The sequence below is a fragment of the Mobula hypostoma genome, chromosome 11, assembly GCF_963921235.1.
Source record: "Mobula hypostoma chromosome 11, sMobHyp1.1, whole genome shotgun sequence".
Taxonomy (NCBI): Eukaryota; Metazoa; Chordata; class Chondrichthyes; order Myliobatiformes; family Myliobatidae; genus Mobula; species Mobula hypostoma.
The window spans coordinates 80054305-80071280 of record NC_086107.1 but is presented as its reverse complement, the minus strand read 5'-3'; the positions used below and the strand labels follow the sequence as shown (position 1 = coordinate 80071280).

Below are 16976 nucleotides of genomic sequence, written 5' to 3'. Positions count from 1 at the left end.
ACTCTCTAACCATGTTCATAATTGTTCCTGGGAAATTTTTCTACAGCAGTGGTTTGCTATCGCTTTCTTCCGGGAAGTGTCTTTACAAGACGAATGACCACTGCCATTATCGCAGCCTCCATCACGAAGTACAGGAGACTCGGGACTCGCACCACCAGGTTCAGGAGCAGTTATTATCCCTCAACCATCAGGAGAAAATGAAACTCAGGGTTGTATATGGTGACATATATGTACTCTGATATTAAATTTACTTCAAACTTTTTAAGGTTATTGTGCATTCAGTCATTAATCTACCTTATTGATTTATTTGTCTGAACAGCATGCAAGACAAGCTTTTCACTATCTCAGTTCATGTGACAATAATAAACCACTTCGAATTCATAAATAAAAACTTAGTTTTGTTCTATTTAATTTTGAAAAGTAAATCTCCTTCTAGCTCTAAAGCAAACGAATCCATAATGTGTACTAGTTTCCCATCTGGTCGACCTTGGCACGAGCAATCAATTACAATAAAATGATAGACGCTGGAAAACTCGTAAGATCTGTCTGTCTGTATCTTGTTTTACGGCAGTTGGCATCCAGCTTAATGGTGCATTATCGCCACCCTCTGCTCCAGAATGTGCACTAGACATACATTCTAAATCCCTTCACCCAATCTCACACACACACACACACACACACACACACACACAATCCTACACTTCACCCTCCCATCTTTGACCAGTTTATTCGTCATATTCTATAAAAAACCCCTGTACCCCTTAAAAACGCTCAAAATACCCGGACTTGTGCTCTCTCACCCATGCCCAGCAACCCTTTTAATGTGATTTCCTGCATCCCCAACTCCCTTAATTTATTTCTCATCATCTCTCTCTGTATCCCATACTTCCTGCAACTCAGAACTACATGTTCTACTGACTCCCCTTCCTGACATTCCTCACACAATCCTGTCTGGTGTTTCCCTATCATTTTCAATGTTTTGTTTAATGCACAGTGCCCCAGCCTTAACCTAGTCCACACAATTTCCTCTCTTCTGTTTCCATTACCTACCCTAGTAACTGCAACACTCTTTTGTATTTGATATAAATGCCTCCCTTTCCCCTCCCTGTCCCATCTTTCTTGCCACATTCGGTTGACTTTTTCCCAGATTACACACCTAACCTCTGCTTTACTGATACTAATGTGCATTTCCACATTTTCTTTCTTTAACGCCCTCTTTGCCAACTCATCCACTCTCTCATTCCCCTTCACCCCTACATGTGCTGGAACCCATAGAAATGTTACCTGACTTCCCTGATTTGCAATTCTTGTAACTAACTGGAGGACTTCATAAAGTACATCTTGCCGACTGTTTGTGTGAAAAGACCTTAAACTTGCTAGAACTGAGGATGAATCTGAACATATCAATGCTTTGGCTTGTCTGGCTTTCTGCACCCATTGCAACGCAACCAACACTGCCAGCATCTCCACTGTAAACACCCCTAACTTATTAGATGTTCTTCTGCTGATTCCAATTTCTTTTGCTGGTATTACCACCCCAAATCCTGTCACTCCTGTTTCAGGTTCCTTCGCACCATCCGTATAAATGTGAGTATAATCACTATACTTTTCCATCACATGACAGTTAAATGCATTTACTAAATCTGTTTTATATCTTTCTTTCCTTTTTACCTCTAACAAATGCCAGTCTATGTCAGGCCATACAAGCTTCCATGGAGCTACAACCGGATAAACTACTGAAGGACTTATCCTCAGATCAAATACTCCACATTCTTTCGCGATATCATTCCCTACCCGACTAAAGGTATCCCTCTGAAACCTCCTATTTTCCCAGCACTCCTGCAACACTCCTTTAGTAGGGTGAGAATCATTGTGCCCCTGCAAGTTAGCCCAGTAGTTTGCCATCAGTTGCATCCTTCTTAGTTCCAAAGGCATTATTCCCATTTCTACCTGTAGGTGACGTTTTAAAAGCCCCACTGCACACTCTCAAGGCCTGAGCCTGAATCACATCCAGTTTCCTTATAAGAGACCTAGCTGCTGATCCATATACTATATTCCCATAATCCAATACAGATCTTACTAAAGCCACATACATTCTCTTCAAAGCTGAACAACTTGCTCCCCATTCCCTACCAGTCAAACATCTCATCACATTTATTACTTTTTTACATTTCTCCTCAACTTTCCTGATATGGTCTGCCCATGTTAATCGTGAATCAAATATAACTCCCAGAAATTTAAATGATGCAACCCTTTCTAATTCAACCCCATACATCTTTAACTTCTTCCCTACCTCAACCCTTTTCCTGGTAAAAAAATACAGTTTGAGTTTTGTCTACTGAAAATCTACATCCCCAATCATAACCCCACTCCACCACTTCATCAATTGCTTCTTGTAGTTTCCTGATTATATGGTCCATGTTCCTGCCTCTTTTCCACAAGGCCCCATCATCCGCAAACAGTGACCTACCTATATCCACTGGTACCTTTGTGAAGATATCATTGATCATAATCATGAAAAGTAATGGGCTAATCACACTACCCTGAGGTGTGCCATTTTCCACTATGTACTGTTTTGATAATTCTGATCCAATCCGATCTTGAATTTTTCTACCAAACAAAAAATCTTTAATCCAATTAAAAACTCTCCCACCAACCCCCATCTTGTGCAGTTTAATTAATAATCCTTCCTTCCACATCATATCATAGGCTTTTTCAATGTCAAAGAACACTGCCACTACTGACTCTCTATTTGCCTGGGCCTTCCTTATTTCAGTCTCTAACATAATCACTGAGTCCATGGAATTCCTTCCCTTTCCAAAACCACTCTGATAACTTGCCAGCATTCCCCTTTTCTCAAGCTCATATGATAACCTTTCTGTTATCATCCTTTCCATTATCTTACATATACTTGATGTTAATGCAATTGGTCTGTAGCTAGTGGGTTTTGACAGATCCTTGCCAGGCTTCCTTATTGGAATTACTACTGCTTCTTTCCATGCACTTGGTAATCTTCCCTCCTCCCACACGCTGTTATAAAAATGCAGCAACTTCAACAGCGCTCCTTCTCCTAGATTTTTTAGCATCACAGAGCACATCAGATCTTTCCCTGGGGAGGTTGGTCTCGATCTCTTTATTGCTCTCACCATTTCTGCTAATGTAAATGGATCAATCAATTATATCATCTGTTCCTTCCCTCCTGCTTAACACACCTGGGTGTTGGCTCATTATTCTTTCCCTTCTTCAGACAAATTTTCTGAACTATGTATCAGTACAAATGACTTGGCCATGACCTCAGCCTTATCCCTACTGGAGACTGCAGTTTCCTCCTCAGATATCATTACTGAATATTCCCATTCCCTTCTATCTCCTCCCATCCTCTTAATCATTCCCCATATCTCTCCCACAGGTGTTGTTCTTCCTACCTTGTCGCAAAAACTCCTCCAACTTGCTGTTTAGCTTGATGTATAGTTCTTCTCACCACTGCCTATGCTTTCTTATATTGAACCAAATGCTGCATATTATGGGTTCTTTTAACTAGCCTGAATGCTCTATTTCTGTTTTTTTACAGCCTGACAACATTCCTCTGTCCACCATGGTACCAGTTTTCTATTCATCCTATTTTTACTCCTAGGTATAGATCCTTCTGCTGCCATGATAATTGCTGAAGTCACCTGACTGTTTAATTCATCTACATTTCCAGAAATATCAATCTTTGTCAACCCTTCTTCACTCAACTTCTGGAACTTGCCCCAATCAGCTTTTTCAAACACCTACTTTGGGGTTCCGCCACCTGGTCTTACTTCAACTCTTTCACCCACTGAACACAAAACTGGGTAGTGATCACTGCCTACTGTTGAAGCAGTCCAAACTCCCCAGTTACTAATGCCAGCCAAGGTATTAGACACTAACGTAACATCTAACACTGACTCAGTTCCTGTTGTTATATCTATCCTTGTGCCGCTACCATCATTCATACACACCAAATCCCTTTCTTCCATCAAATCTTCAATTACCTTTCCATTTGGATCTGTAATCCGATCCCCCCATATTGTGCTATGAGCATTGAAATCTGCACACCACACTACTTTATGTCTGTTTTGTCCTTGTATCTTTAATAGGCTGTCCAAATCCAACCTTTTACATGGATTGTAGTAGTTAATTATAACCACTACCTCCCCTCTCTCCCACACTTCCACCACTATGTATTCCTGATCATCTCCTTTTTCCAGTACCCTATATGGTATACCTTGCTTGATTAACATAGCACAACCCCCTCCTCCCCCTAGATTTCTATCTTTCCTTATCATTGTATACCCATATACCACAAAGTCTAAAGTTGGTTTCAACCAAGTTTCCTGAATACACACTACATCCGGTTTTACAACCATTTCTTTAATAAAGTGCTTGAATTCCTGGCTATTGGCCAGTAAGCTCCTTGCATTCCATTGTAAAAGAATCACTATAATTAGTATTAACCAACACATGACACTTCCTGGCTTGACTGATTACTGAGGTTCTCCCTCACTTCCTCCCATGTCAGCCCTACTAACCCTAAATGGTTTACTGCTGCTTTTACCACCAGCTGAATTTTGTCACTTTTTGACTTTACATCAGCAGTACTATTAATCACTCCTGCAATGAATGTTACTAGAGCCTTTTTGTCTACATAAATCCTGTCATTTGTTCTTTGTTGCATCTCTCATATCCCTATTTCTCCCTGTTCATTAGGAACATTATTCTGTTCTCTTGACATGATCTTTCTTTTCACTCTTATTTCTTGAATTTTAGTCTCCCCTCTCACAACCTCACACCCACTATATGCAACATTATGAGCTCCTCCACAATTGCAGCATTTTGGTTGAACTCCTGTTCCGCACTTTCCATATTCATGATCACCCCCACATCTAGCACATCTCCTCTGCCTTTTAGTTTTTAGCCACGTGTCCAAACCTTTGACAATTATAGCACCTCAATGGCTTTGGCACATACACCCTTACTGGGTAACTCATGAAACCCAGGAACACCTTCCTTGGCACTCTTTCTTCTTCAAATTCAATCAATACAGATTCACTTTCCTTTTTCACTCCCTCCTTTGTTGTTTTCAGTCTTTAAACATTCATTACTTTCCCTCCTTTGATATTCCTCTTTATCTCCTCCATATTTATACTCATTGGTATCCCCGTGATCACTCCTTTACAACCACTGTTTTGTGCTCCCACCCTCCCAGTGTATTCCACCTTGCATTTTCCTATCTCTTTTAGCTTGAGTGCTTTCTCAAGTTGTTCCTCATTCGCACATCTTACCAATAAGTCGCCATCATTACGGACTTTTGCAAATACTATTTCCCCTATCTTATTTGTCAGAGTTGTTGTTAGCACAAACGGGTTAATTTTCTTCATATGTCCCTGAGCCTTCTCATTAAACCTAATTATGACAACACCTCCTCTCTGAGCTTGTTCATCTTCCTCACTTTCAGAGCTCTCTCCACTATCATTTCTTATTCTTTTATTCCCTTTGTCTTGGTTTTTATTCATCCGACCCCTCACTACCTCCTCATTCCCTTTATTTCTCCCTTCACAATAATCCACCTCTCCCCAGCTGCCTACCTCTGGTCCCAAGTCTCTATCCCGCTCCTTCTCCACTTTCTTTCCCTCAATCCCGCCTCTTATCTTGTCCGCCATTACCAGACCCACACGACCACCTCCCAGCAATTTCCGTTCCTTCCCCACTCTCTTTCCCTCAACAGGTTCCAAAACACACTCACGCATCAAGCAAAACACAGCCAGCTTCCAGTCAAGCCAACTCAGCCACTCCCGCTGCCAACTAGCCGACTTTCGGGAATCCCTGCGACAACTCGTAAGATCAAAGGTGAAAAAACCGTTTAAATGAGTTTGCTCCTCCCGTGGACCCTGATTTGTTTGATGCAGTCTAATCTGCAATGCATTATGGGAAAATAAAGCAAACGGTTTATAACCATTAGCTTTGGAAAAATTTTGAATCGACTTTTGTCCATGTATGTGAAAAATCAGTACAGTGAACGGTAGACGGTATAGTTTCTACCCTGAATACTGTGACTTAAATGTGTGTGGCTAGTTGTTGGTATTGATCCGCCGCTAGTCCATTGGTATTATCAGTGAGGTACATCCTTACCTGTTGCTTTTTTGCAGCAGAAATGATGAATGGTGAAGTATGAGCCTGTGATTAACTAGCTCCCACCCTGGGGGTCCGACAACCCCTCAGGACCATTCTGACTGCTAGCAATCTTCTCCATAATGTTAACTGTAGTGTGCAATGACGAGCTGCTGGCACTAGGCGTAAGACATTTTAATATCTGAGCTCTGTTAGAGTAGTGGGGGAGGAGAAACAGCTGTCATTGGGCCGTTATGTGCGCTATTAGCAGTTTCTGTCAAAAATGAAAGTAGTGCTGGATAGCGGCAGTCATAATGCTACCACGTTATCTGTTTATGTTTAACGCAAATAAAATGGATGCAGGAACTCTGCTATTCCCTCCTGGAAGCCTATCCTGGGAATGCAGAACTGTGCGTGGGTGGGAAGAAGGAAATGAGCTTTTTTTTTGGTTGTGTTCTGTCTTGTTCAGCGGACGATTGTGGGCATTCTACGTCAGCCTTGGAACGTGCAGCGACTTTTACCTTGGAGGTGTTTGTTGGTTGTTAGTACATTTCACTTCATGTTTTGATATACATGTGTAAATGAATCTGAATAGGAAATCTGAAAGATGTTGCCTGCCCTGCTGAATTCCTCCAGAATTTTGTGTGTGTTGCTCAAGGTTTGCAGTGTCTGCAGGATCTCTTGTGTTTATGAGAATTGCGCTATACTGTCTCTCCAAATGCTCGCAAATCCTGCCTCTCAGGATCTTCTTCAACAATTTGCCCACCACTGAAGTGAGACTCACTTGTCTATACTGTAATTTCCTGGGTTATCTCTACTCCCTTTCTTGAACAAGGGAACAACATTTGCAACCTTTCAATTCTCTGGTACTCATTGCCAGAAGTTCAGCAATCTCCTCCCTTACTTCCTACAGTAGCCTGGGGTTTATCTCATCCAGTCCCGGTGACTTATCTAACTTAATACCTATCAAAAGCTCCAGCACATCCTCTTTCTTAATGTCTATACGCTCAAGTGTTTTAGTCCACTGGAGGTTATCTCCACAATTGCCAAGGTCCTTTCCTATGGTGAATACTGAAGCAAAGTATTCATTAATTCTCTCTGCTACCTCCTTCTGCTCCATGCACATGTTTCCACTCTCACTCCTGATTGGTCCTATTCTCACATGGCTCATCCTCTTGCTCTTCACATACTTTAAAACATAGAAAACCTACAGCACAATACAGGCCCTTTGGCCCACAAAGTTGTGCCGAACATGTCCCTACCTTAGAAATTACAAGGGTTACCCATAGCCCTCTATTTTTCTAAGCTCCATGTACCTATCCAAAAGTCTCTTAAAAGACCCTATCATATCCGCCTCCACCACCGTTGCCGGCAGCCCATTCCACGCACTCACCACTCTCTGCGTAAAAAACTTACCCCTGACATCTTCCTCTGTACCTACTCCCACGAATCTTAAACCTGTGCCCTCTTGTGGCAGCCATTTCAACCCTGGGAAAAAGCCTCTGACCATCCACACGATCAATGCCTCTCATCAACTTATCCACCTCTATCAGGTCACCTCTCAACCTCCGTCGCTCCAATAAAAAAAGGCCGAGTTCACTCAACCTGTTTTCATAAGGCATGCTCCCCAATCTAGGCAACATCCTTGTAAATCTCCTCTGCACCCTTTCTGTGGTTTCCACGTCCTTCCTGTAGTGAGGCAACCAGAACTGAGCACAGTACTCCAAGTGGGGTCTGACCAGGGTCCTATATAGCTGCAACATTACCTCTCGGCTCCTAAATTCAATTCCACAATTGATGAAGGCCAATACACCGTATGCCTTCTTAACCACAGAGTCAACCTGCGCAACTGCTTTGAGCGTCCTATGGACTCGGACCCCAAGATCCCTCTGATCCTCCACAATGCCAAGAGTCTTACCATTAATACTATATTCTGCCATCATATTTGACCTACCAAAATGAACCACCTCACACTTATCTGGGTTGAAGTCCATCTGCCAATTCTCAGCCCAGTTTTGCATCCTATCAATGTCCTGCTGCAACCTCTGACAGCCCTCTACACTACCCACAACACCCCCAACCTTACCAAACATCAGCAAACTTACCGACCCATCCCTCCACTCCCTCATCCAGGACATTAATAAAAATCATGAAGAGTAAGGGTCCCAGAACAGATCTCTGAGGCACACCTCTGGTCACCAACCTCCAAGCAGAATATGACCCGTCTACAACCACACTTTGCCTTCTATGGGCAAGCCAGTTCTGGATCCACAAAGCAATGTCCCCTTGGATCCCATACCTCCTTACTTTCTCAATAAGTCTTGCATGGGGTACCTTATCAAATGCCTTGCTGAAATCCATATACACTACATTTACTACTCTTCCTTCATCACTGTGTTTAGTCATATCCTCAAAAAATTCTATCAGGCTCGTAAGGCACGACCTGCCCTTGACAGAGCCATGCTGACTGTTCTTAATCATATTATACTTCTCCGAATGTTCATAAATCCTGTCTCTCAGTATCTTCTCCATCAACTTCCCAACCACTGAAGTAAAACTCACTGGTCTATAATTTCCTGGGCTATCTCTACTCCCTTTCTTGAGTAAGGGAACAATATCCACAACCCTCCAATTCTCCGGAACCTCTCCTGTCCCCATTGATAATGCAAAGATCATTGCCAGAGGCTCAGCAATCTCCTCCCTCACCTCCTACAGTAGCCTGGGGTACATCCCATCCGGTCACTGCGACCTATCCAATTTGATGCTTTCCGAAAGCTCCAGCACATCCTCTTTCTTAATATCTACATGCTCAAGCTTTTCAGTCCGCTGCAAGTCACCTTGAAGAATGCCTTGATGTCTTCCTTAATCCTGCTCATCAAGGCCTTCTCATGGTCCCTTCTAGCTCTCCTAATTTCATTCTTGAGCTTCTTCCTGGCACTGTTGTAATTTTCTAGAGCACTAACAGTACCTAGTTTCTAATAGTTTCTTGAACCTTTCATAAGCTTTTCTTTTCTTCTGAACTAGATTTTCCACATCCTTTGTATACCATGGTTCTTTTACCCTACCATCCTTTCCCTGCCTCAATGGAACACACCTTTGCAGAACTCCCTGAACACTTGCCACATTTCTGTCGTGCTTTTCCCTCAGAACATCTGCTCCCAAGTTCCTGCCTAATAGCATCATATTTCCCCCTATCATATTGTCTTCTGCTATCCCTCTCTAGTGTCATGGTAAAGGAGATAGAGTTGTTATCACTACCTCCAAAATGCTCTCCCACCAGAAGGTCTGACACCTGATCAGGTTCATTTCCCAATATCAGATCAAGTACAGCCTCTCTTCTAGTTGGCTTATCTACGCATTGCGTCAGGAAACCTTCCCGAACACACCTGACAAAATCCACCCCATCTAAACCCTTTACACTAAAGAGAAGCTATCAGCATTAGGAAAGTTAAAATCTTCCATCACAACAACCCTCTTATTAATGCACCCTTCCAGAATCTGCCTCCCTATCTGCTCCTCGATATCCCTATTACTATTGGGGAGGGGGTCTATAAAAAACATCCAGAAGAGTAATTGCCCCCTTCCTGTTTCTGACTTCCACCCACAATCCCTCCATGACTTCCTCCTTTTCTGTAGCCATATACTATCCTTAATTAACAATGCCACACCCCACCTCTTTTACCTCCCTCCCTGTCCTTTTTGAAACATCTAAAGCCTGGCACACTGAGCAGCCATTCCTGCCCCTGAGACATCCAAGTCTCTGTAATGGCCACAACATCACAGTTCTATCTACCCACCATCTTGTTTCTCTTAACCCATCACCCCAGCTGGGACATTGACCGCCGAAAGCAGCTGCCAGAGTACTCTGTCCTGAGCTGGTCTTTCAAGTTGTCCCAGGTGTGGCTCATCTTCTTGGTGTATCCAGGGATGAGGACTTTGGAGCTTCTGTTGGTTTTTCTGTAGTCCTGGGTTTTTATGGGATGGGTTGACTGCCTCATACCCAACCCTCCTCCTTTCACAGCCAGGCTTGGCACTGTCCAAGGCAGATTTATATACCCACCACCCTCTGTGTGAAAAAGATCTCCCCGCTGCCCCCACCAGGTCCCTTTTAAATCCTTCCTGTCTTCACCCTAAGTCTATGCCCCCTAGTTTTGGAGTTCCTTCTCATGCCATACACCAGTCCAATGAGGTGGCAGGAAGAAAATCAGAATCCAGGAATAGGGAGACGGTGGGTTGGGTGACGAAACCTTCACTTATTGTGGGACTGCACCACCCCAGGATGTCATGGGTGTAAGAATGAAAGTGGCTTATTCTGTAAATTTTTAAAATTATGAGTAAGGTTTATTTTGATATATAAAAACAGTATTAGAGTTACAGAGAAAGAGCAAAGACCATGGCTAGGTAGACTGGGCGATCTCGAGATCATCTTTTAGCATCCATGAGGTCCGTTCGAGAGTCTAATAACAGCGGGACAGATGAGACTGGTGGGACCTGCTCTGCTCAATGGTACATACACTTTGGAACATGTCACTACAGGCTCAAGGGCAGCTTCTGTCCTTCTGTTAGACCATAAGACTATTAGAGGTGGTAGCTGAATTAAACCATTCGGCCCATTGAGTCTGTTCTGTCATTCCATCATGACTGGTTTATTTTGCTTCTCAACCCCATTATCCTGCATTCTCCCTGTAACCTTCAACATCAAAACTAATCCAGAACACGTCACTGGTTAGAAGGTTAATTGGTCATTGTAAATTGTCCTGTGACTAGGCCGGGGTTAAATTGGGGGATTGCTGGGCACCGCAGCTCAGAGGGCTGGAAGGGCCTGTTTCTCGCTGAGTCTCTAAATCAATAAAAAAAACAATGAGAGGCTTCCTCACCAAGCCCTGTCCAGTAGCTGAAGAACTTTACACTGTGGTCCTCCCCATTCAGCACATCCTCCTGCAGCCTGGAACGTGCCAGTCAGTGACATTCCCTCACGGACAGCTTGATGTGCAGGCAGTATCCGGCAGACCAAAAGGGGCCTTTCACTGGGCTCGTGACCTTCCAGCTGCACTTGATGTCCGTAGATCAGAGAGTCCTCTCTCACACAGCTGCTTGGGATGAACCAGTGAGCCGGTCCTTGCAGCTTTCTCCGCACCCTCTTGGCAAACCCACAGTCCACAAGGAGGTGAGCAACCGTCTTGTCATCGCAGGCAGTGTGTGGTGCCGTGATGGTCTGGGCTGACTGCAGGGGATGAGAGACGTGATGGAGGTGTGAGAGGCAGAGATAGTGGGCAGCCAGCACCCTTTTCCCAGGGCAACAAAGGCCACTACCAGAGGACGTCCCTTTAAGGTGACTGGAGGATAGTTTAGGGGAGATATTAGAGGTAGAGAGTGGTGGGTACTTGGAAGGTGACGGTAGATGCTGATACAATACAGACATTTAAGATGGGCATGTGGATCCTGGGAGTGAAAGGGTTAATGTATGAGGAGCATTTGATGGCTGTGCCTGTACTCACTGGAGTTTAGAAGAATGAGGGGTGACCTATCAAATGTTGACAGGGTTAGATAGAGTGAATATTGAGAGAAGGAGTCCAGGACCAGCGGTCCCAGCCTCAGAATAGAAGGAAACATCCCCTTAGAGACAAATCAAACCCTGATCAGTGATCACTAGTGCTTTAACGCTTCCTGTGCTAACCGTTCCTGTGCAGGGCTGGATTAAGCTAGTGCGGGGCATGTAGCATATGTTATAAAGGGGCCACGTAAGTATTAAAACATAAATTATTTATTTGCATTGTAAAGTAATTCAGTTTTTTCATTTGCTATATAGCCAGATAACACGACAAATGTCTGACTCTTCAGTAATAGTATTACTTACATGTAGGTATCAATTTCAAATGTCAAAAGTAACAAAACTGCAATTTAAAAGTTACGTTTTCTAGATTTAGCATGAGCAAATTTGTTGATGATACTGGAAATGTCTATTTCATGCAGAAGTTCTTGTTCAATGCTCATTAGAGTGAGATTGTTCAATCTGTTTTGACCCATGGTGCTCCTTAGTTCATTTTTAATCTTTCTCAGTTTTGAAAATGAACATTCTCCACTGCAGTTGGTAACCATGAGTGACAAACAGATGTGCAAGGCATTTTCTCCATTTGGAAAATGTGACTCCAAAAACTTTTCAGTTATCAAAAGGTACAACTGTAACTCTACAAGGTCTTGTTTGGCGCCAATATGAGAAGCAAGATCAGTTTTCAACAGTTCAGTAAAGTGCAGAAATTCTTCATCAAGACTTTCTTCCAGATCTTCCGGATATGATTTAATAAGATTTGATGACCTCTTTATGATCTCCTCAGGTGTAAACAACTGTAACTGATGAAGGAATCCAAAAACACCAGTCACCTTTAGATAAGCTTTCTTACTTTTTGACAGGCAGAAAGCATGCTGTCAATAGTGGCAAGAAATGTTCGGCTTTTAAACTTCTGAGGTGTTAGAAATTCAACAGGTGGATCAAGAGTGCTGGAACCACTGAAATCATCATAAGCGCGATTTTGCTTGTGTTTTCTTCGAGTTTGCTGTTGATAATCTTCACACTTGATCAGATCCTTTGCTTTCTGCTCAGTGTCTGAAAAAGTAGACCACATAGCTTGAATATATCCATGCAAGGATTCATAGAGTGCACAAGCTGTGTTCAAGTCTTGGCCAGAAGATTGCAAAGAAGCACTGGTCATTTGAAAACACTGTAATACTTGATTCCACAATATGACCATTATTCCTGTTTCCAACTTCATCATGGTTGAAAGTAGTCTACGAGCCTGTTGTCGACACTGCCTTGTTATTCCATTGTTATTTGAGATGTCATCCAAGACTTGTTTTATTGCAGAAAAGCTGTGTAAAAGTGCTTTTGTTGCATCCGCACGAGCTGACCACCTGGTATCTGACATTCTTTTCACAATGGGCAAATGAGCACCACCATCAGATAATGCAGCAGAAAGGAGACCCCACTGATAACTAGAAGCAAAAAAAAATGTGTACAGGCTTTCTACAAATTGAAAGAAAATTAATGCTTCTTGACAACATTCACAGCACTTTTTCCAACCAAATTTAGTGAATGTTCAAAACATGGAATGTAATCCGCAAACTCATTCAGCTCTTTAATTCGTGCTTGTAAGCCACTATACTTGCCACTCATGTGCTGACATTGTCATAACTTTGACCACGGCAGTCTTTTATATCAATGTAATTTTCCTTTATAAAGTCAAGTAAACTTTCAGCGAGCTGTTCAGCACTATGACCTTCCATCTCTAAAAACTTCACAAATCTTTCAACTGGTCCAGACGGCAAAACATAGCACGCAGTCAAAGTCAGCGGGGCACCCTCCAGCTGCGTAACAGCGCACGCTGCAGCGGCTTGGGAGCGCGGGAGATAGCACAAAGGTCACCACGACACAGCAAGGAGCCAACATACGCCTGCACACACATACTGCACCATGTAGCATGCAGCTCCCCCGACATGAAAACAACAGCATTGCCAGATCATCGTGAGAATACGGTGAGATGCCAATTTCACCAGACCGCAGCTTGCAAGCATTTAGTGCGGGGCCCTCGAGAATGCAGGGCCCGTAACATATGCTACTTTTGCGACTAGGTTAATCCGGCCCTGTTCCTGTGCCATAGTACCGTACCACTTGGAGCCTCAGGAAGGCAAATCCTATTATCAGAGATTCCCATCATCTGGGTCATGCCAACTTCTCACAGCTCCCATTGGGCAGGAGGTACAGAAGCCTGAAATCTCACTCCACCAGGTTCAAGAACAGATACTTCCTTCAACCATTTGGTTCTTGAACCAACCGGCAACACCCTAACCACTATCTCAGTACCACCAACGTTATGACCACATTGACCACAGCCCTAAACTGGACCTTTTGCTTTAATAGTGTTCTTTCTTGTAAAAGTTGTGTATGATTTATAGCTGTACACCCATCCATCTACCTTCCCATCACCAGGTTTCACCTATCACCTAGTTTGTACTTCTTCCCCTCCTCCCATCTTCTTATTCTGGCTTCTGCCCTTTCATTTCCAGTCCCGATGAAGGGTCTCGGTCCGAAACATTGACTGTTTATTCAACCCCACAGATGCTGCCTGGCCTGACGAGTGCCTCTGGCATTTACAGTTTGATGCTCTGCATTTTTATTCAGTGTTTGCTTTTTTTGGAAATGTTACTTATCTGACATTATGTGCTAGTGATCCTACTGTGAGTAAGTTTTTCATCGCACCTGTGCTTGCATGTACTTGTGCAGATGGCAATAAGCTTCACTTAGATTGTGACAAGGAGCCAGAAACAGCCTGAGACAGTCGGTGAGAACAACACATCATTCAAGACTTGTCCTTGCATTGTAATTTTAGATTGTACATTGGGTGATAAACTTGCACTTTTACTGGTAGATTAACAAGTTGACAAAAGGTGATGTTCATTCCGCTGATTGTCCCTTCCACTGACAGATTTCTGAATGGACAATGAACCCATGAACACTACCTCTCTATCTTTTTGCTCTCTTTTTGAATTTCTTACTTAATAATATACATATAGTGTGTGTATTTCTTATTGTAATTTGTAGATTTTTTATTGTGTATTGATCTGTACTGCTGGCACAAAACAGAAACAAACAAATTTCATGACATATGTGGGTGATGATACACCTGATTCTGATATGGGTCTCTATTGTGGACTGAGTGGGAAGGGGACAGGGAGAGGGGAATCATGGTTAGGAAAAGTGGAAGGGAGAAGGGAGGAGGCGGGAAACACCAGAGAAACATTCTGTAATTATCAATAAACCAAATGTTTGGAATCAAATGACCTTGCCTGTTGTTTCAGGGCTGGGTGTGTCTGTACCCGCAACACACTAAGCCCCTGACACTCCTCTGCCACCTGTCTCACACCCCTCCCGCGACACTTCACCCTCGCCATTCCCAACATCCTTTGCTCCCACCAGATTACCAAACTCCACATTGACAAATACAATACCGTGCACCCTCGCTACATAAAGGTGCTGAAGACTTTTGCATAGAGGTGTATGTCAGTGATATTTATCCTGATTCTGATTCTGATTCAGACTTACAAGTAAAATGACCACTTTCAGTGGAATTAGCCGCAGGAATGCTGGCAGTTTCAGCTGATGCAGGTGACTTGTACAATTGCTGTCCATGTTGGAGAACTGCAGCAGTGCCAGGGGTGCTAAAGCAAGCCCGAAGCACACTGCTGGGATGTGTACGAGCGGGTGTTCTCACTGCAGGGGTCTCAGCTTGCTGCAGGCACAATGCTCCTTTCCACATTTTGAGAGACAAAGAGTATGTTTCAATAGTGGGAGGGTCCAGGACTCGAGGGCACAGCCTCAGCATAGAAGGACATCGTATGGATGAAGTGGTACTTACCCCCTCACCCAGTCTCACCTATCACCTGCCAGTTTAGAATCATACACGCCCCTCCACCTCCTTCCCCCTTCCTTTCCCATCCTGATGAAGGGTCTAGGCCAAAATATCAACTGCTTATTCCCCTCCAGAGGTGCTGCCAGTCCTGTTGAGTTCCTCCAGCATTTTGTGTGTTGCTCTGGATTTCCAGCATCTGCAGAAACTTGTGTGTTTGTGTACAGGAGAAGGAGCCTTCTTCAATAAGAACAGCCAGTGTGACAACAAGGCCAGTCTTGGTTTCAGCAACACACATCAAAGTTGCTGGTGAACGCAGCAGGCCAGGCAGCATCTCTAGGAAGAGGTACAGTCGACGTTTCTGGCCGAGACCCTTCGTGAGAACTAACTGAAGGAAGAGCTAGTAAGAGATTTGAAAGTGGGAGGGGGAGGGGCAAATCCAAAATGATAGGAGAAGACAGGAGGGGGAGGGATGGAGCCAAGAGCTGGACACGTGATTGGCAAAAGGTTTATGAGAGGATCATGGGATAGGAGGCCAGGGAGAGGGAAAAGGGGAAGGGGGGGGAACCCAGAGGATGGGCAAGGGGTATAGACAGAGGGACAGAGGGAGAAAAAGGAGAGTGAGAGAAGGAATATGTGTATATAAATAAATAACGGATGGGGTACGATGGGGAGGTGGGGCATTAGCGGAAGTTAGAGAAGTCAATGTTCATGCCATCAGGTTGGATGCTACCCAGACAGAATATAAGGTGTTGTTCCTCCAACCTGACTGTGGCTTCATCTTTACAGTAGAGGAGGCCATGGATAGACATGTCAGAATGGGAATGGGATGTGGAATTAAAATGTGTGGCCACTGGGAGATCCTGCTTGCTCTGGCGGACAGAGCGTAGGTGTTCAGCAAAATGATCTCCCAGTCTGCGTCGGGTCTCGCCAATGTATAGAAGGCTGCATCGGGAGCACCGGACGCAGTATATCACCCCAGCCGACTCACAGGTGAAGTGTCGCCTCACCTGGAAGGACTGTCTGGGGCCCTGAATGGTGGTAAGGGAGGAAGTGTAAGGGCATGTGTAGCACTTGTTCCGCTTACAAGGTTAAGTGCCGGGAGGGAGATCAGTGGGGAGGGATGGGGGGGACGAATGGACAAGGGAGTCGTGTAGGGAGCGATCCCTGCAGAAAGCAGAGCGAGGGGGGAGGGAAAGATGTGCTTAGTGGTGGGATCCCGTTGGAGGTGGCGGAAGTTACGGAGAATAATATGTTGGACCCGGAGGCTGGTAGGGTGGTAGGTGAGGACCAGGGGAATCCTATTCCTAGTGGGGTGGCGGGAGGATGGGGTGAGAGCAGATGTGTGTGAAATGGGGGAGATGCATTTGAAAGCAGAGTTGATGGTGGAGGAAGGGAAGCCTCTTTCTTTAAAAAAGGAGGACATCTCCCTCATCCTGGAAT

The 16976-nt window shown here is 44.1% G+C and overlaps 1 protein-coding gene and 1 non-coding gene across 3 annotated transcripts in view; both read left to right on the top strand.

Annotated features, from left to right (window-relative positions):
• The window catches only part of LOC134353859 (somatostatin receptor type 5-like), a 73676-nt gene that overhangs the window by 30502 nt on the left and 26198 nt on the right, over window positions 1-16976 (top strand). The gene's annotated exons all lie outside the window — the stretch shown is intronic.
• On the top strand, window positions 6131-6255 carry LOC134354431 (U8 small nucleolar RNA). The gene has a single exon (XR_010019792.1). It is a non-coding gene; the product is annotated as a U8 small nucleolar RNA (small nucleolar RNA).